At 33.7% G+C, this 23,111-nt stretch overlaps 1 pseudogene; it reads left to right on the forward strand.

The window, feature by feature from the left end:
* The first annotated feature begins 243 nt into the window (after positions 1 to 243).
* LOC132560536 (lactadherin-like) lies at positions 244 to 5,762 on the forward strand (annotated as a pseudogene).
* The last annotated feature ends 17,349 nt before the right edge of the window (positions 5,763 to 23,111 follow it).

Genomic DNA, 23,111 nt, shown 5'->3' on the forward strand with positions numbered 1-23,111 from the left:
ATTCAAACCTGAGAAATCTAACCCACACAAAACAAAATCCCGGTAAACATTGATTATTTTCTGTGTTAACTCAACTGTCGTGTTTCATTCATCGCAAACAGCAGTAACGATAATAAGCAGCAAGCACTATTAACTGATTTCAAAGGGGTAAAATATCAGATTGCATTGACAATACCTAGAACCGATATTCACAATATGATGGTACACAGAGCACAACTGGCACTTCACAAGACAACACGTAGGATGGAAAGGGTGATATGTCTTTTCGGACTCCTATATGTAGTGAAATTATGCTGCGGTGAGTTGATTACTTAAGACTTCATTTCATTTTTTCAGTTCAATTAACTATTAATGTCTGCAGAAAAAAAAAAACATGTCAACAGAATATTAATAATTCAAACTTAAAACTGGAGAATTCTGAAAAAGTCAAGGAGAATAAAACCGGGTGTCCCGAAAAGGTAATTATGAAATGTATTTGCTTTGACAGGCTTTCGCATAATAATGCCAATGTTCATAGAAATTTAAATTGTAGAAAAGACTATGTTCATGGATGTTTTCGTGTAAGAAGAAAACTGTAATTTAATGAAATCGCTTTGTAGACTACTAACTCAGGGGAATACTTTGCAGGACTTCCACGCAAACAATCAAGATTATAATTACTTTGACAGTTAACTAAATGTATGTTGTTCTGGGTACATTTTCCTGTTGATTCTCTTCAATGTCAACAAAGGATCTGGTCTGAAATGAAACTGAAACTAAAAAAATACCATTAAAACAATGGCTTTTGTGGTAAAACAATTTTGCTTCAGACCTTCTGTTGATGACACGCAAGTGAATTGCTCATCACTAAAATAAGTTAAAATTATTAGAGGTTGAAAAAATTTGGTCATTTTTCGTATTGATTGATATGAAAAGAATCGATTTCGGAAACCTCTGGGACTAAAAGTCAACCAGCAGTGTCAGCCACCGGTAACCTTGAAGATTGTATGAAAGACTCACAAGTGAATTTCAACTGGCGATACCAATGTTGAATTAGGCATAGTAAAGTCATATAGTAGCTTGAACTGCATCATAGAGATTTAAAGTTAACGTTACGTTAACGATGCTAAGAGTTTTTATTGAACCTACGGGAAATAGAGGAAAATTCAAATTGCTCCTCATGAAAAACATATTATCAAATAAAGACTTTCTCTACGTGTAGATCTGGTAACTTGATAATCCACTCTATTAACTTCGGTATCAATATAGCTTTATGCGTAAAAATACGATGAATTGTAACTCTGACTCTAGATGCGATTTACCTTAGCAAATATTTCGATCGGAGCAAATAATTACAAATTCATCACAGAGAACAAGCAAGGAATATGCATTGTATCATGTAATCTGTTTCGCGGAAGTTGATCACGTCAAACTTGTTTTGTTTTATTCGGGAAAGTAAGTAAGTAGTGGAAGTTGGCGTGCAATACTTCTGTAAGGTAAACACATACTACAGTTAATAAAAATGGCGCAGGTTATATTCAAGTGTACTCGATAAACGCGCGCGACCGCTACCTGCACTCTTGGAATATGTCATGGCAAAATTCAAGTTTCCGTATGCGAAAAGACGAAAGGACTAGCTTGATCATTTGATGTACATCACAGCAGTTTCGAGTCCGAGGGGTGCAGTGAGCGAAGTTCTCTGGAACAAAGTATCCGTTCAAAATTATAAGCGTTGCCAAAAACCTCAATGAGCAATTCATAGTCACTTCAATGCTACATCCAAACTGGCAAATGACAATGTTTCTAGGGGAAGGGGCATGTGAAATATACTACGATTTATAAATAGGAGCAACGATATACCAGAGAGATATTCACAATCCTCAGTTAGCCATGAAATGTTCGAGGGGTAAAGAGAGCGAAAATTATTATAATCATAGAGTATCGAGGATGATCATACCGTTGTGGAAAGAGTAATTTACGGGGTTTTTTTAAAATATTTTCAGGAGGATGCGGTCAATGTAATTTTAATCTTGTGACAGGACCGTACGGTGTTTCTGACAATGCCATTACGGCCTCCTCTACCCATCCTCACTGTCCGCTGCGGAATGCTAGATTCAACACTTCCGTTTCATGGTGCCCATTGCACGGTGGAGTCGGACACTATTTACAGGTAATATTTCACACCAATCACAAACATTCGACCGCTAGCAAAGAGTCGTTATGAATGTAATCTGATTAATAGATCATTTTAATATATTACGTATGTTTCATTCTTTGCAGAAGATAACAATAATGGGCTTCTGTCATAGAGTTGTACTTTTATCGCATGAAGGTCAAATTAAAGGTAATAGTGACTTAAGTAAGTTTCCTTTGACTTTATATTGATTAACGTGATATCAGAAGATACAGTCATGAAAGACGACCTCCGTATATATACGAGAGCAACATTTTCAAACAGGTCATCTGGTGATAATACAGTACTGATGCGAAAATCATAGTGCTATCACACTGAAGTTCACTTCCGGGCCGTTCCACCATATCGTATTTGTCATAATATAGAACTGATTCGAAAATCATAGTGTTTTCACATTGAAGTTTACTTCCGGGCAGTTCCACCGTATCGTATTTGTAATGCATGTGTCGGGCAAGGGAGAGATCCCTAACAGGGTAAAAGGGTTCAACTTAAGCCAAACTGGAGCCAGTGTAAAAGGTGACAACAGGTGATAACTGATTTTATTTTATTTTGTACTGTAAACATTTGTTAATAGAGAGGGGAATAATCATATCTAAACATTAGCCACCATCTAAAAATAATTAAATGGGGACTGCGGGTATAATCCTTAACAGTAGTAACATAGTTACATTACCACAGAAATGTTTATTTGATCTCACAGAGTGTATGCTTTCAATAGGCAATCAAAAAATGTATTGGATTTATTCAAAACAGTTGCGCACGACTGAGCATATGTGACGTAAACAGAAAGATGGTAAATAGTGCTACACAAAGTGACCGATCGATCAGCTATAGGATGCCATATTTTTTCATTGCCCCTATCCATGTTAACACAATCACATTATACGATTTGTTTTTCTAAGACTTACAGACATATGATAAACAAAATACACATATAAAACCCGGACATGATTCATATACAACTTTAAACACAGCTGAATGACAACTATGGATCATATTGAACATTGTCTCAAATAAAGATATAGACAAATTTACCAAACTATATAAAATGTTAATACACTATAGAGCTATTAGAACACGGTATTATCCTACAGAATGATGACGTATGAATGTAAGTCGATAACAATAGTATCTCTGAAAATGAAAAGGATTTATAACAACGAGAACTTCAAGCATAGTAAAAACATGCAAACACATAACAATGTTAATTAAATGCATTATGAACATTATGATCTTGTCAGACCTGAACACAATATGGATAATTAATCTGATAATGTTTCGATGATAAAACAAAATGATACTGCCATATCAAGAAAACTACTCCGGAAAAAAGACGATGGACAGAGAGATAACTTTCTGAATGAGGTAATGTCGCGGCTTGTTGAAGAGGACAAAAATGGATAAATAAAAAGTTCCTTAGAAAAGAGAGAAAAAAGCTCCAAAGTGTATTGCTCCGTATGAACATGTGATGACGGCTTGTCATTTAGCATTGAATAGGTATTGGTTAGTCCTGTTGTCAGTCCAATGTGAACATGTTATGATGTTTCATGTTATGTCACTTCAGTGGGATTGTACTTTACAGGCGTCTGTCAGTGATCCCTTCATTCGCGCAAAACCTTAAAATCAACATGACCCTGGCTGTTGAGTTGATATAAAATCGCCAGAAATAGAAGATATCAATATCTTTATTTTTTCGGAGACAATATAAAGAAATGTTATTCAATTAAAATTATGTTTATATTCCTGTTAAAAAAGCATTTAAAAGGCACAGTTGGTTCCTTCTTTACATCACACAGGTAGAGTTTCAAGCAATATCGTCTTTGAGTGCAATTCAAACTCTTGGACGGGGAAATTACAACCAATGGGTGACGTCATACAGTGTCAATATCAGTATGGACGGAGTAACCTGGAGTTCATTATCAAACTCAACAACTGGTGAAGTAAAGGTAAGCCTAATCGATCTGCTGAAAATATCAACTGCACAAATTGCTCTCTGGACCAAGTGCACTTTCCCATATAGAGTATGACATTTTCTTTTATTACTTTGCATTTCCCTCATGCGTCTCTTAGGTTTCACAAATTTAGAATCAATGACGAGTTCAAGAATAATCGAACACCTGTATGGTGCAGTAAAAATGAATATTTGATTCTATTATGCCTCTATTTTTTATTAAAAGGTGTTATTCACGTTTTTATTACAATCTTCCGATAATATCATGTTTTTAACTCTCAGCTTTTCATTTATCAAAGGTTTTTCCTGGAAATTTCGATAGAAGTACAACTGTGACAAATAACTTGGAAAAAAACATCGTAGCCAAGTATATCAGAGTTATATCCGTTACCAAACATTCCCATGGCTCAATGAGGCTTGAAGTACAAGGTTGTCCTGTCGTCAATCTATCCAGTAAGTGCCCCTACTTTTGATTGTTCATTCCATATAAGCTATGCTCATTTCAGACCACTTTAGTCTCATTTCTGATACAATTGTTAAGTATTTGCCAGGTATTAAGAATATCCAGCAGAAATTAAGTACATATAATAAACATTTTGTTTTCAATCATGGTATCCTCACATGTGTATATATTTATGTTTTAAGGTAAACTAAAGCATTGATAACACCACAAATTTGAGTTTTTGACAGTTTAATGTAGAATAATGCCGATACTTACAAATGGTCTCTTAGAACAAACTACCTCACTTAAGTGAAAACGCTGCAATGGGCCCGAATCGCTCGCCTGTTAAAAGGAGACTTCTGCGGTGCGTTATGTAGGCTTTTGTATTTTACTTTGGAGCTATTGCATCAATACAATGACTCAGGGCATATTTGATTATTGGGTTATTGGAAAGCAGTTGTTCAAATGTTTTAACACGTTTGACCACTATCACATTGAACACAGCTGATGGCCCTGTTTCACAGCATTCAATTATCCCACTTTCGTGAGCTTCAGTCTCTTTGTTACTACGAAAAAGTCATATGAAAATTTTAACCTTGACCACGGGGAAAGGTCTATTTATTTGAACAAGCTTGATAGCCTCAGTCCAAGCATGCTAAAGTTTAAATATCAGCACTATTGTCGTTTTAAGATTTTAATCCTGAATGCGGGGAAAGAATATTAATTTGGACAAGCTAGTACCTTCAGTATAGATCAATGGAGTTTATTAACACTTCATAGCGCTTTATATTGACATGTTCCTGGCCCATTATCGCTTCCGTGGGCGTTTAGATTATTGAGAAAACATTTATAGAGACTCGCACCGCATGACGGTATAAAGTATTCAATTTATTATCTATATACAACACAATTCTATCGGATGAATTAACATAAAACTATAAGTCTACATTCACCATGCATTTTGCATCGTATTTAATAACTGACTCGTCAATAAATAAACTAATATATTTTAACAGACACTACTTGTAAAAATACGCATTTATCTATAGTCATAATTCACGTTATGTGTTAGGTACCTGTCACAAATGGGAAGCAAAGTTGGGATCAAGTGACGATTTCTATCTTGTATTGGTGGATACGGCTGGATCGAACCAGGGACAATGTGGATTGAAATGTTACAGACTATCGGACTGTGACAGCTTCTTGTTTGACACCTCCTCCAGCCGCTGTAGATTACTGAAATCAACAACTGAGCAGTCAAATATCACATTAGATCTGAATGGAATTTGGTATTTCATGGAAAAGGGATAGTATTCGCTTACTCTTGATAAATACATATAAAAATTGACCTCAGCGGGTTTATCTAATCATGCCCTGCCACAGCTAGCAAAATATCGGTTTTCCTGTGAAGGTTTTGTATTTATTTTGTAAAATATGCTACTGAATATTTTTCTATCATTTTATCTAAAGTTTTAATTTACTATTTTCACAATTATGATGATTATATAAGACGCTTGACAGCAATAGACCAATATTTTCCTTTGCTTCTAGCGGTGTTGTTGGTACATTTGACGCTACCAAATGATCTGTTTTTCAATGTAAACGATTCTGTTGAGATTGTGAGAGCAAGCCCAATAATATATCAGCTTCAATGTATTCAGTTCTGAGACGAAATTTGCATTCTTGTATTCCCTGTATCTGATTATTCTCACGGGTCAATATTACTTTCTTATTATTTTCTTTTAAAACAATGAACGTTATTTAAAGAATCAAAATTTCACAATCTGAAAGTAAAATGACATGTAATGTCTCGTTAATTAAATTTTCGCGGTCACGTTCATTTACTGCGAATTAGCGAAAATATCATCCACGCGAAAATATCCGGCTGTACGGTTTATCTTTGTGATGAATGGGTTGTCATATTATCGTTGTAATGTTGAATGCAAATTATGAAAACAACGTAGTTTACAAAAGAAAATATGTCTAAATTAAGTTATCACACGAGTCACATTCTTAAAATGCCACAAAATGCACAAACTTTACATAAATGTGAATTTATTTTCTCATGTCTTTATGTGTTTAGGAAAATCACAAGCCTCAATCTGACGAAAGAACCAATTTGAGATTTTATATCAAAAACATACTGAATATGTCTAAATATATTATCTTGCATGTGGGTCTGATTGCGTTACAACTCTTTTGCGCCTGCAAAATTGTATTAACGTATTGCATTCAGTTTTTGTAACGTATATTGCCTAACTAAGGCACACGTTATAAGCTCCATTTGATATAGAGATAGAATCCGATACAGTTCAGCAAAATTAGGAATTATAATGTATCATACATTTGGCTCGTCGATGAGGATATATGACTAAAATTTTAAACTAGGCAGAAAAATAAAACTTGGTCAAAAATAGGTAGAAATCTATATTTGAAGATCTCCTATCTCCATCCCTCAATGTTTTCATATATCTGATAATTTCAAAAGAACAGGTTCAATGTACATGTGAAGAGTTTGAACTGTGTTGATATTCGAATACTGAATTCATTAGATCGGTTATCAAAATAGCAGCTGGTGAAAGAGAAAACTATATCATTGGAGTTGCACGCTGCTATGTCGAGCTTTTTTTTTTATTTAAAGATGATTGTGATCAATCAAAATGAGTGTACGATACTAAGCTGACATTTCTGTTGACATGTTATCTGTTAACAACCTGTAGTATTTGTTCAATCTTTCTCATATTTAAATGTCATCTAAATGCACCATGTGATTTATCACTGACACGAACTGATTTATTAAGGCATTCCATTTTTTGTGTAACAAGTGATCTCGTTGTGGAGGAAATAAGGAAACTTCTGTCACTTGCCTGGAATAGCATTTCAAACTATCGTTTGAATCACTTGTATGTTGACTCTTTTGCGTATTAAAAATGTATCATTCGGAATTTTGAATATGTCTTTTCGTCTTATTACACTTGCATTTACTTAAAATCGAATTCAAAAAGCCACGGGAAATGTATTATGTAGTTAAACTTAAAACGCATTGCATTCCTCAATACGTATATTTGACAACAGATCCTAGACGCACACCATGACTGATCTTTATTTGTTGTTTATAGTTTAATATTTTGTCTTTTTTTTAAGTTGAAAATTCCTCTGACGAAATGAAGATAATTATTGTTAACCGTCAAGTTCGCCATTCCTGTTGGCAATGTTGTTATTCTGATCAGTTCCAACATCAGACTCACGAGGGAACAAGGGAAACCTCGAAATGGAAGATCCATCCGGTAATTCTCATGACACACATGTAGCGATGATAAGCTTTAGGTCAAAATCTAAGTCTTGTCAGCCCAGCTGATTTTCTGATTAATCATAAACTTAATATGTGTATATATACACACACAACTAAGAATGAAGTAAAAATTACATAAAGACTATGAAAAATATCAATCCCGTACGTCTTCAGAAAGAGCGATTTTCAAAATCCAAGATAGCTGTTTGTTTGACATTGCTTTTGTATCATTTCAAAAATGAAATTGACACATCTAGGTACAAATTCAAGTTCAATGAAATTACGGCATAATTTATGAAAATTGATACCTGTTCATAGTGGTGATCAAATCAGAAACATTAACCAATCATAAAATACATTACATCACGAATATTACGTTGTAATTTGCACAAATTATGCCCTGAATCACCGAAGGATATCCCATCCCAACAAATAATAGCATAACATTTCGAATAATTCCAAACGATTATCTCTCACGATAAATCACATAATTGATTGGCTAAACGCGTAATTACCTGTTGTGAAGCCTCCCAAAGCAGTTTTATCGAGAGAAGTTTGTTCGGGTTATAGGGAATCCTATTCATTTGTTTATTGACACAAATCAAGCCATCAATTAATATCTTTTATAATGTTTGTTGACTTAAATAACACTACTGCACTGTCAATTGATGATAACGAGATCGTTATATCAAAATACATTACTGTTACTCGAGGAATCTGCCATTAACATCCGATACCTCACTTATGTCTTGTATGAATAACACATAACACAACCCTGTCAAAATAAAGTGTCGAATATCTGGCCACCTCCCGCCAACATATCGCAGGCGTTTAACTTCTCCCTTTAGCCAGTTCTACAGCATCAATACCAGTTACAAGTTTATAACATTTGGAAATTGACAATAAAAGGAGAATTGTACAACTTAGACTCACAAGTGAACAATTATGTAATACCATCTCTGTTCGGACAAAATGACTGGGGTTTTGATAATGCTGTGGTCAGTTACCCATCGATCATATCAGAGTAGGAAACCCAGCATGTTGTCTCAACTAGTTATACTGTCCACCATAACCAGGAAGAATTAGAAGCAACAGGTGATTTTGTTTTACCTGAAGTGCGAAGCTTGTATCTATGAAACTATATATATATATATATATATCATACATTGTTAAGGACTACAGTGCTACAGTAAGACATTACACATACTCACCTGAATGACTTTGAAATGTTTCTCTGTGAAATATTTCCTTCTATGAAATGAGATACATTCTCATAAAATCAAGTGGACTGAAAACAAGGTAAGCATGCACTTTATTTACCTACCACATACACATTTACAAGATACCATGTGAATTGTTGTTAAAGTTGTGTTTTTCTAGGATTTGTAGTAACTGTCAAATTAACAACATCTCAGTTATCATAGTTCCATTTACTACTTATCATTATTTAAGGTCTAAAGAAGAAATTCAGCAGAGGTATTTACAATATCTTGTTGTTCATGCATGATAATTTATTATGAGACATTTTGAAATAAGCTGTACCCATGTCCATATTTTACTTTGATTGCTGGGAATATCCTTGCCTGAGTAGCATCCGATATGTAGGGTAATTGTAGGATATCGACCAACTAAGAGTCATTGGCAAGCTCTCGCTTAGTTCTATGTAAGCATGCTATACACGGTAATCTTTGTTTACACATTAGATGGTCGATATTGTTTCTGTGTCCTATACATTATAACTGCTGATCCATTATATCCTATTCGTTTGCTTACATGACAAACAATCAGCGGGAACTGAAAAATAGTGAAATCGATCCTTTTAGATTATGATATCCTCAACAGTAACGACTTAAAAACTTAACAATATTTAAATAAACTTTAATGGCCTTTACTTAATTTGATGACAACATCAGCATATCAAAGCAATCATTAGGATATTTCATTAGCATTATCGTGATTAGTTTCCCAGGATACTGTTGTTTGGCTATACGAGTTTGGTCAGAACTCTGGTCCTCTGACACATGAAAATTCAGTATATGATCAACGGTAAAGTGATACTTAATATTACTGATAAATCACATAATTGATTGGCTAAACGCGTAATTACCTGTTGTGAAGCCTCCCAAAGCAGTTTTATCGAGAGAAGTTTGTTCGGGTTATAGGGAATCCTATTTATTTGTTTATTGACACCAATCAAGCCATCAATTAATATCTTTTATAATGTTTGTTGACTTATATAAAACTACTGCACTGTCAATTGATGATAACGAGATCGTTATATCAAAATACATTACTGTTACTCGAGGAAACTGCCATTCACATCCTATACTTCACTTATGTCTTGTATGAATAACACATAACACAACCCTGACAAAATAAAGTGTCGAATATCTGGCCACCTCCCGCCAACATATCGCAGGCGTTTAATTATCTCTTTAGCCAGTTCTACAGCATCAGTACCAGATAAAAGTTTATAACATTTGGAAATTGACAATGAAAGGCGAATTGTACAACTTAGACACACAAGTGAACAAACATGTAACATCATCTCTGATGATTCCATGGAAAATGAGAGGATGACCTCACAAATCATTCTGACAAAGCTTTCCAAACAAACATTTACTGAAAAGCCATATCGATATTGTCCCTGTGTCCTATACATTATAACTGCTGATCCATTATATCCTATTCGTTTGCTTACATGAAAAACAATCAGCGAGAACTGAAAAATAGTGAAATCGATCCTTTTAGATTATGATATCCTCAACATAAACGACTTAAAAGGATATCGAAGAAGTGAAATCAATAATCAATAACCCAGTACAAAGTATGTATAAAGGCCATTATCATGTAAAACTGACCATTTACCGCACAAATTGGATGGTATTAGCACAAGATGGTTTAAACGTTATATAATTTATTTGGTTTTAAATTTTTTTTTTTTTTAAACTTAACAATATTTAAATAAACTTTAATGGCCTTTACTTAATTTGATGACAACATCAGCATATCTAAGCAATCATTAGAATATTTCATTAGCATTATCGTGATTAGTTTCCCAGGATACTGTCGTTTGGCTATATGTGTTTGGTCAGCACCCTGGTCCTCTGACACATGAAAATTCAGTATATGATCAACGGTAAAATGATACTTACTGATTTTTTTAAAATTTCACATGTTTATAGAAGTATTATGATATATTTTACTCATTTATTTTATTTTCAGAGTGTCGTGAAATTTTACTCACGTTACCCGAGATATCCAAGAATATACAATAGTTATTTTGTTATATTATTATTCCCCACTGCCTTCCAGTTAAAACACGGTAGTTAGTCTTGCATTTTCATTACCTAATCAAAGAAAACATTTCATAATAAATCCACCTGTGTCTCTAAAATCGTTAAGAAAATAACATCTTATTAGCATAAGTAAAATCCAAACTCAAAGCTAGGGCAAAATATAAATAAAACAAAATCCCCCAAAGTTTGGCGTTTGTTATGTTGTAAATTATGCGAATAGTGGCACCGTTCATAATATACACGTGTGCTTGACGCTATTCTAAAATTGTCTACTATATGAAACTAATGAAATGTATTTCATTATGGAACTGCTGCACCTACCCGTATAGGATTTTACTTCATTCGTTAACATTAGATTTTCCTCAGTCGCCTCTCATGCTCGAAAATTTAGGCTCTTATCACCCTTGACGAGTCCTAAAAGGACGAAACATGTGTATTATGTAGATAAATTCATTGTCAGACTCTACTATATCTAACTCTAAATCATTAAACTGTGTTTTGCACGTGTGTGTTTTCAGTACAATCTTTAAAACCCTAATATAGACAAATGTGATTTTGAAAAATGCACGTTTTTCCTTAAATAAAGTATATTTATCACAGCATAATGTTTATTTGTGTAGGAACAATAACATAAATAGCTGCCAAATTTAAACTGTTGCACATTCTAAAGGTCCCTAGTGTATCATAATAGTAAAAGAGTATAATAAATATGGTTTTTTTCGGCGGGGGTCGTAAAACAGATGTGCTGGTATTGTAGTGGCTGGCTATTAATGAAGATTTGTTGTTTTAATCTACGAAATTCACAAGATATTTTGAAAACAAAATACGAAAACTGAGCTCAACGAAAATATGATTTTACAATTTATATAAAATGACATTTGACTGTTTTAAATATTTATGTTTAAAATTACAATAAATGTGAGATATTTTACTACTTTACATTGTAATTCACGTCACCAGTAAAACACCATAGATTCATAAATATATAACTGATGAACTCACAATGAAAGGTAATAGCATTACGCTTAATTTCACTTATTTGAGCGGTCACTCTTTCCGATGGCTGTGACGATGTGATGTGAAATAAACAAAATAGAAGTCGATATGTACATATCAATACGATTACATTATCAGTTGGGTCCATTGTATTAATAGTTATTTCCTTTACGATGTGTTTAGCAAGTCTGAATTTGTCACATGTACTGTGGAAAACACCTTGTTGCTATTGATAGTTCTGTCTGTGTTCTACACGTGTTGTGTATGTCCGTATTTGGCATTATTTACGAGTTATATGTATATTAGCGAGTGAATTTGTAAGAAAGCATGAAGATGTGAGCGCATAGAATGTTAAAAGGAACTGAATACCGCGTATGTCCTCAGTTGGACATTTAACTATCGCAGTGACGTATCATCCGGAATCACTATGTAACGCCACCGTCATTATTCTCCATTTTACGTTACTGTTATATAGTCACGGAAGGTACGTACAGACCATGACATACTTTGGCGTATAACTTATTTATGACAATGTTATTATAATAATGTTTCAGTAAATGTAACAATTACAAAGTCTGAGCGACATATCGGGAATTATTTTTATATATACGCACATAACGTCATCTATTTATTTAATTGAAGCCTTTTGTATTGTTTTCTAGGATTCTATTTAATACTTCATTGCAAAGGGTTCTGTGGATGTGCTCGGGTAATAAATTCATATTTGATAATAGGCGAATCTTAACTTGAGTTGCCTTTGCCCTTTACATAGAGATTGAACGTTTAGCGAGTTTGGATTTTGGATGGGTTTTGATAGGACGGAAGAGGCTAATTACGATTGTGTTGATATGGTATGATATCACTTTTCTCTTTTTCTATAAACTCCTGTCAGCAATGGGAAGCTCGGTTAGGGGACAGAACTGACTTTTCCACAGTTCTTTCGAGCACAGACGCACCGAACCCAGGAATCTGTGGGCTGAAGTGTTACAAAATGTGACGTCACGCCATGGATACAGTCGTGGTTGAGGATGCTCCGTTGCCAAAGGGGTAATTTTTTCAATAATTTGCCGATAAGGAAGTAATTATCGATACATATGGCATGGAAGTTATCAGGGGACCATCATAAATTTTTGTGTGAATTCGTAGATACGAAAATATACACGAAATAAGAGATAAAAAGACTAAAGGCAAAACCGAAAGTGCAAGAAGTAGAAAGAAATAGACTTCTCAACTAGGCTCCAACTCGGAAGAGTCCTTCAACGACGCTTTGATGGAGGAACAGTATAACTTCAAAATATGCTCGAATGAAGCGAAGAAGTACATGAAGTGTGATCGATGCCAGGACCTTTATTGCATCAGATGTCTGGATTTTGATTCAAGGAAATATGACATCCTATCAAAATCAGATATAATGTGGTTTTGTCCACTATGCAGAATGACAGTCGAAAAGAATATTCTCACGGACAAAAAAATAGAAGAGAGGTGTATCACCCAAGAATTTGAAGATAGAATTGTGGAACTTAAAAGAGAGGTAAAAGGGTTAATTGCTAAACTGGAAATGAACTTGGAATCTGAGAAATCATTACCAAACAAAGACGAAATAGTTGTTGAAATAAAAGAGTGAACAGAGAGGGAAAAACAACATAATTCTATTTGGAGTTCTCGAACAGTCCCATTATGACGGAAAGAAACGTATGAAAGAAGATGCTAAAGTTGTAGGAAATTTATAAGAATTCTGTGGAATGGCAAACAAAGATAGGCCTAGAAAAATTATACGATTGGGAAAGAGACCAGAGTCCAGTGACATAACCAATAACAGCCGGTCTATTCTAGTTCGTTTTTAGCCACAACAACCAATTCAATACTACAATTGACGTATCTTTTAAATAATACAACATATAAGGTTGAAATTACGATCGACTTCCATTATTGAAGTGTGTTACTCATCTTCGTGTCTTTTTACAATATTCAACTATCGTTTTAAAGACACACATCCATTAATGTTAATAATTCCTTTCGTGGTTTCATTCATGAATTCTTATTTCATTGATTAATTCAGCCAATCGTCATTAAGTCAATAATTCATTCCCCTTTTTACTAGGTGTAAATCGTATAATTATTTTTAGTTAATCATATTAACCGTATCTTTCATTAATTTCCCATTATTCTGTAGTATTCCATGGCGGTTCTTGACAAAATCCAATGTCCATACATGTCCACAGCAGATGGCGCACTGATAATGTTTTCATAGTGCCAACACACTGAAATGTCATAACCCGGTCACAGTTGTATGACAGATGTTCAATGCCAAAAGCGAGGTATGGTCACATGAGACTCATTAAAAACACATAAAAAAGGAATAAAAGAAAAAGATTCCAATATCAGTAGCCCTTTGCCATCGAACTTGGGGACAGCAGGTGCGATTCAGCGGTTTGGTCTAGAGCAGGTAAAAACTCATCATCTTCGGCATTATCTTTGTAAAAATGTTGAAATGATAGGTAACTATGTTGAATATCACAAGTGAAGATTTTTTCCTCCAATCATTCTCCATCATTGCATATCATTGGTGATTTCCATCATGTCTGTATTAGTGCCAGTAGGACGGACAAAGTCAATTATTACTTTATCCTTTCTCTGCTTTCACAAGCCATAACTATATAACTAAGATCTATGTGTTGACTTTTATCAAACCAATCCATATACACAGAATGTTTGTAATCACAAATGTAGTTCCTGGCATATTAAACATATTTCAGAAAGTAGCCTGTCATATCTTAGATATTGACAGAAATCATTTTCGTCTGAAATAGGTGACAACGCAGTGAATGGCAGAATTATATTGATTGCAATCATGGATATCCCTTCCCCCACCCCTTCCGGTATCTGTGTCCTTTGTAATAGTTGACCATCAAGAATTATCTTCACACAAAAAAAAAATAAAATCCTTGTTAATAAAAGATTCCTATTATTAAATTGTTTTGCCTTAATTTGTAATAAGTGAAATTAGAAGGACGAAAACGCATGAACAATATTTCATAATAATAGTTGAACACATATTCAAAGCTTTTTTACGGTTTTGTTTTTAATATTTAAATGGAAACGTACAATTGTGTTTTATATAACTTGAATATCTTAATTTTAACTTAACTTAGGAACACTTGAGTTAAATCGATGACGATACACTACACAACCTGAAAGGTTTGATATTTTTATATAATTCGAACTTGTTCATATCTGTTAATAGTGATATTATCGTAAAACAGAAAAATAAATTAAGTTTTATATAATTACATGTATCGGTACATTCATTCGTTAATCAACAAATTGAAAACAGGTGAAAAACCTGATAACATACCACCTTCCTCCTCCTTATCCATTCCTTTAAAACCGGAATCCATGCTTCGATATTTCCTAGAACGAGCTATCGTAGAGAAAGAAGATAGAAAATATTTCATTTCAAAAGAGCATTCAAATGAAAAACAAACAAAAATCTTTTTTTTTTAAGTATTGCGAAAACATAGAGAGATGAAAAAGAATTAATGATTCAATGATGTAAAGTTCTCATCATATTACATTATGGAATTCTGAAACTTCTTTGACAAGGATTCGTGTCTAATTTTAGAAACTACTGGAAATCGGATTGATGTATTCTCTTCAACGAGTAACTTATAATTTAGCAACGTGTTATTAGAGATATGAAATGTAGATTTTATTATTGATTCTAGAAAGTATACATTTAATCATAAATTTAACTTTCAACCCTAACACTGACACCAGAATCTTGGTCCAATAAACAGTCATTTAGATACTTTTTTATATGTTATACAATATGTCTTTTTTGTTTCCTTGTATGTCAGCGTATATTCGTTCCGCCATTCAAAATTCCAACTCCGTTTGTATAGGTAAAATTACAAAATCAAAGTCAATTCACAGTATGGTTTGTTTTGTAAACAACACAATTTCTCGTTACGGTGCTAAGCTTTTTCAGTTGTCCTTGTAAATTCTGAATATGATTATATTTCTGTATGTGTCGGTGTATGGCTATATAACTTAAAGATTGTCACTGTAAAAGGTACACACGTATTTCCAGCAGTTTTGTTGATTTCATAAGAAGGACTATACATAAGAACGTTTGTAAGTTTTTCCATACTATCGTATGTATTAATGATTTGCAAATGGACATGTTCCATTTACAAGAAAAAAGCTTAAATTCCCTCACATATATACACACACATATATATATAGTCACACGTAATGATAGTACAATGTGCTAAACTTTATTTTTATACGGATATCGCATCTATAAATTTTGACTTGGTGGTATTTGAAGAATCAAAAACTGTCTGATATTTCATTACATACACTAAAGCGTGGCAATAGTAACCGATATATTCATTATATTTATACCAACCAAAAAAAACACCTGTTACCAAGAGCAGATAACTCGGCATTCTGAAAAGACGGTAGGGCATGGTGTTTAGTAAGACTGGTTCAATGTTAGGTGATAAATGCATCTTCATGTTTATGCAACAATGTGATTTTTTTATCTCCTTACCTGAATCCTGCCTATTGTCAAATACGGGGAAGGGCACATCAGGTCTACTGATTGGAAACTCTAAAATTGAGGGGAAAAACCTGCACGTATTACTAATACATGGAAAATAATAATTATGATGTTTGTGTTCAAAGCGACTCTCTGCAACACCTTGTAACCTTAAGCCAAAACCTACCCTAAGGAAGGCCACTTTCATGACAGAAGATTTTCTGAATATTCTCAAAAATGATGTATTTGATAATGGTAACTGTTGCTTGTTCTGTTGATCACAAAGACGACGAAATTTATAAGATTCCAAATCAATTTATTTATCAGTCAGAGATACCGTTTACTTGATAAGACATTTCCACTTTAAAGGGTAATAAAGATATAAAGGCTCATCTTTGTAATCCGGTCCGAAAAGATATATTTTTATTATTGAATAACATTTTAAGAAACCCTGCACATGTACATCGGTTACTTTTCACAGTAACACAGTCAGACCCCATATGCGCTTCCATGCTTGCAACAAGAGCGTTAATACGAGTAATGTCAATATAAAACATGTTTATAGTTCTTGTAAATTTGGATTTGTAGTTTAAGAAATAAGAGGAACCAACCACTTGTTATTTATGATAAACTTTCTTTGAAAACCAAGTTCAATCATCAAATGAGTTCAGACCATGCTTTAACGCAATGAATAAAGTGTAGTGTAGTGAAGTGTTGTGTAGTGAGTGTAGTATAGTGTAGCGTAGAGTAGTGTAGTGTAGCGTAGTGTAGTGTAGTGAAGTGTAGTGTAGTGTAGTGTGGCGAATTGTAGTGTAGTGAGTGTAGTGTAGTGTTATGTACTGTAGTGTAGTGTAGTGTAGTGTAGTGTAGTGCAGTTTAATGTAGCGTAATGCAGTGTAGTGAAGTGTAGTGAAGTGCAGTGTAGTGAGGTGCAGTCTAGTGTATTGTAGTGTGGCGTAACGTAGTGTAGCGTAGTGTAATGTGGCGTAGTGTAATGTAGTGAGTGTAATGTAGTGTTATGTAGTGTAGTGTAGTGCAGTTTAGTGTCGCGTAATGCAGTGTAGTGAAGAGTAGTGTAGTGTAGTTCAGCGTAGTGTAGTGCAGTGTAGTGTAGTGTAGTGTAGTACAGTGTAGTGTGTAGTGTAGTGTAGTGTAGTGTAGTGTAGTACAGTGTAGTGTAGTGTAGTGTAGTGTAGTGTAGTGTAATGTAGTGTAGAACAGTGTAGTGTAATATTATAATGTGGTGTATCATTGCGTAGTATAGTCTGGTGAAGTGTAGTGTATTAAATCGTAGTGTAGTTTAGTAAAGTATATGTTATAGTATAGTAAGGTGTAGTGTAGTTTATCGTAGCATTGCGCAGTGTAAGTAGTTTAGTATAGCAAAGCGTAGCGTAGCATAGCGTAGTGGAGTTTAGTGTAAAAACTGTTCATGGAAGTTAGTAAGAGCACAACAGGCAGGCAATAAAGACAAAGTTGAAATAAGTTGATGAATTGTAATAATTCTCAATCATGTCTAGATATATAGCAAATACAACACAAAAATAACAACATGCCAACAGAATCTTAATTAAAACTTAAATTCAATTTGATTATGAATGAATGAAGCATTTGCATGGAAATCACTGCGAAAGTGTTCCGGAAGGATAACCGTCCTTTGTTTCATAGACGACGCTCTCATGTTAATATTGGTCCGTTGAAATAGGTAACGGTGTGTCCTCTAAATAAAAATATGGTAAACAGCTACGGAAATAACAGGGTGAAAAAATATAAAACTTGTCCAGATTCATATCGCAAAAGGATTAAGCACATTTCTTTGTGAGAACAATATCAGGCTTGTATTGTAGTTACATGCTTGCACTTACGTAGCAGGCTTTTGGACAATACTAGAAAATAATAGACATTAACTTTTATCAAAATTTTTTACCACACTATCGGTAAGATGTTGAATGGTCTTCCTCCCATCTGATTCTATCTTTTTTCGGGTTGCCTGAGCTTGAGTAGAAATATGGGCCTTTATAGTCTTTTCGGATCTCCGAAACGCATCCTCTGCAACGTATGTCTTCTGAACATCTTCAATAATTTCTATGTCCTTGTTTAGTTTATCAATATCATATTTAAATAGATGTAATCTATTGCTGGATTTATTTTTCCTCTGAACGATGGAAAGAAAAAAGTAATGGAGAACGTTGAAATGGGCGGAAAAGGTGATTAAAATAATAAAATCTAGATTGGAATGTCAACAAACCCTATAATTCTATGATTTTCCCCATGAAATCTTCCTATGAGAGGCCCTTTTCAATTGTTAAAATGCCTGGACCAAAGGGCAAAGTGAACTGATGCCGTGGCGCGGCGTCCGTCTGCCGTCCGTCGATCGAAATCAATTGACTAATATTCAAGGTCACAGGGGTCAATTTGTGTAATAATGTAAGCCTTTAAACAACTTGCACTAATAGGCCTAGAGGCATGATATTTCTCCTGTATGTTCCTAGGATGAAGCCCAACATAGTTTGAATAAAAATGCCCTCGTGCAAGGTCACGATGGTCAATTGTTTTAAAACATTTAAATGACTTTTTTCTCTCAAGGCAAAGAGAGGCATGTTATTTGGCAGGAATATATATATACCAGATGAGCACTGAATGCCCATTGGGCCCATTATTTGGGATATATGTAATGGGAAGCCGTAAAATGGAGAGTAACTCTCTTTGAAATTGGCAATAAATTATTTTTGTTTCTTTTCTGTAATCAACATTAACTCTTGGTAGGTTTTGTTCATTTGTTTTCTTTACCATCTTGAGCACTATCAGCAGTATCCGGAAGTTCAAATAAATCCTTGTATGCTCTGTTCCTGTCTGAAAAAAATGCGTAGTTATATTAAAAGATTGAGGTTGAGGAACACATAGAAAATGTGTAACGCCACGTAAACAGAGGTTCAATAACAATCTTTTTTTTTTATTTTTAAACATTTAAAAATTATCGTTACTATTATTCTTGTATTTGTAATACGACAATGTAAAACGAAAAACCAGTTAAAAGTAAGAACAAATGAAAAGTAACATCTACCAATCAAATCGATTTAAGAATAGTAAAGGTCTCCAAGTTTTGGAGACTCTATAATGATAAAAGGTTTTCAAACACTGAAAAGGAAATCATAGGTTTTAAAAAAACATGAAAAGACCTTCAGTTTGTTCATATTGCCCTAGTATATTAAATCCTAGTTAGAATTGCGTTTGCATTTTCTGGTTTTTCATCATAACCCCGCGTATTTTAATTGTAAAAATGAAATTGATTCAAACTTTCATCTGTGCTACAGTATCCGATACCGCGGCCGACAAAGCTTCCAAAGATACGACATTTTTATGTAGGAAAAATACATAAGGAAATCACAACTTTCTTAAACATAGAAAGGTTGATGACTTTACCTGATATATCATAAACCTTTTAAAAAATCGTTTACAAGCATGGTTCCTCGAGAATTTACAAACGAGAGATCCATGGGCGGTTTACATTGTCAACGGTTACAAAGTAATGGTACCTCGAGAATTTACAAACAAGAGATCCATGAGCGGTTTACATTTTACTGGTTACCAAGTATTGGTACCTCGTGAATTTACAAACAAACAGCTATATTAGCATAAGTAACAGGGGAGACAATTGATTCATTCTTCATACACTTCTGGCCAATGGCAGTTAAAGTATACAATTTCAAGATTCCCACCTTATTTCAGCTTAATGAACACTGAGGATTGACAAAAGTTCAACATGTATGTGCTATTTTTTCAAGATGACGGCCAAAGTGAGGTTTTGGCGCACGACTACAAACGTAATACAACGATTCTTGTCGGATTACTGATCCGTGATTAAAGCATACGAATTATTCTGTGAAAATTAAGAAACAATGTTCGTTAGGATTATTTACCACATATATATGTTGATACAGTTCGTAACCGACACCAAACATAACTGGTTAACCAAAGACAACCTGACAATATCAAAATGTTAGCAAATTGTAAAATAAAACTAGCATTGATTTAAGTTTGGCATAATATCAAGAACATAATAATTTTACTAAAAAAACTGTTTCGTCAATCAAAATAGTCCTTTTGTATGTTATTTTATTGTGTTGTTTTATCAATAATTCATAATTCTTCGTCTATAGCAATAAAAAAGACGAATTTTCATTTTTCATTTAATCACAAAAAACAGTAATTGTCACATATCTAACCATTCACGGAAAATTGATAATAACAGAAAATGCTCAATTGGTGTCTTAAAGAAACAGGGAATATAAGAAACTTTCACACCTTTTCATCAGAAAATGTATTTTCAAGAGTGATCATCTTGGCGGCGAGAACACCGATCTCTTCCTGAAATGAGTATAAATATCCATTGAAACCGTATCGCAGTTTATCGACAATGTCGTCGTTGTATCTCTAATGCAACGATATTAAAACAACATTAATAATTTTCTTGTTTACCTTCATGAATATCTTTTAAATGAAAAGGAAACCAAACTAATAAAAGATATCTTCATTCAGTAGAATATTCACATTAAATATTTCGTTCTCAAAGTGCACCGTTGTTTTGACATGTCAATCTCTTTCGCCCTTTATTTCATATTAAGATAGGACAGAATCGTGTAAAGACTCGTACTCATTTTACTGTTAGTAAACTAAACTGAACATTTCGTTTAAATTCAAATCCAGTATCCAATATTACAAAATGACTAGTCTGTTATCAAAGAATAAGTTGAGCAAGTTGATGCAGTTTTTTTCCATTTACCTTCATTTGTTTGACTGATGCCTTCACTTCTGTTGACATATCTTTCAACAAGTCAGAGTCTTCCTGCAAATATGTGTAGTACTGGTGTATTAATTGCAGCAAATAATCAATTGCTATGAATTTACAACGAGGGCATATCAAAACTGTTATATTTACTATAAGTAGGAGTAATATCAAAAGAGAACATCGTCATTATTGCCATCCTTTTTCTCTAATATAATAACGATATCAGTTCGATTCATTACATGATAGGCCTATTGTGTCATGTCACATATCCATGTCATAAATATCATAAGATATGTTTGCAATAACACAACTGTGACCTCATGAATAAGGCAGGTTCCGTATTCATGATATCATTCTTATTAGTTATCTGTACTGTAATTAAACTTTTAATATTGTTAATAACTTTACACGATGCTGTGGATTATGAAAATTTAATAATTTGCTTCTGTTTGACCCGGAGTACTTAGATCTTATTAAATCATCAATACATTATATAAAGCGACAACATTATATAACAGTTTACAATATGGATAACTTAAATGGTATTCTTCTTGACGAAATTACCTTTCGCATCAATGACCATTTATTTTTAGAAACACTTATGAATGAACTAAGGGGTAAAACTATTTCTTATTCAACTTATGAAAAAAGAAAGTCTAATGAAAGAGAGAGATTTTTGATAAATGAAATTAGGAACTTAGAGAAAACAGGGCCAGATACCATTTTTAATGAACTTGAGGATGAAAAAAGACAATTAGAAGGAATAAGAAAACACAAAATTTCAGGTAATATGATACGCTCACGAGCAAAACGGATTGGTGAAGGAGAAAAACTCACTAGATATTTCTATGGTCTAGAGTCAAGAAATTACACTTGTAAAAGTATTAAAGGTATTGACAAAGATGATGGAAAGGTAATTTCTAGTCCAACTGAAATTATGAAAGAAACTGAAAATTATTATAAATCACTATATGAAAAAAAACTCTGTCTAACACACCTGAATGAAAATAACGTACGTGATATCAATTATTTGAACTTTCCCAGTGTACAGTTAGGTATCCCATATAAACACAGACTTTGATATCATAATATCTGACAAAATAGTCTGTTGCAAATGTCATTGTTTTAGCCGGCGAACTAAAAGTAAATTTAATGGATGGCTTTTTTCCCAATTGATAACTACAAGACACACGGAGACTCCTAAAAAGTACAGGGATAATAAGACGGAATAGTAGACGGCTTCTACTTTGTTGACACTCGTCGTGTAACCCTTTGTCAATCTAAGTAAGTAATGTCACGTTCTTCAATGAGAACAAAGTCTACAACAACGTAGCTTAACTGCAAACTAACGAATATCCATGATATCACTATGGCGACTAAAAAACTTCCCTATAATTCCAATCAACCTGCACCTGTTGAAGAGCCTGTGTTTCGAGTTTGTTCGTCAGTTGACGATTTCTTGTAAGAAAATCGTGATAATGGAAATACGGGAGTATATGTAAATTTTGAAGGTATCTGTTTTTAAAACATTTCTTAATGTTATCTGCCCTTTTCGGATCACATCATTCATCTGAGTAACATTAATTTCAAGAAGCAGTGCTGCCCTCTGCAAAAGCAAATACGAAAATA

The sequence above is a fragment of the Ylistrum balloti genome, unplaced genomic scaffold (genome assembly GCF_031769215.1).
Source record: "Ylistrum balloti isolate Yb309-2 unplaced genomic scaffold, AGI_CSIRO_Ybal_v1 Utg371074, whole genome shotgun sequence".
Lineage (NCBI taxonomy): Eukaryota > Metazoa > Mollusca > Bivalvia > Pectinida > Pectinidae > Ylistrum > Ylistrum balloti.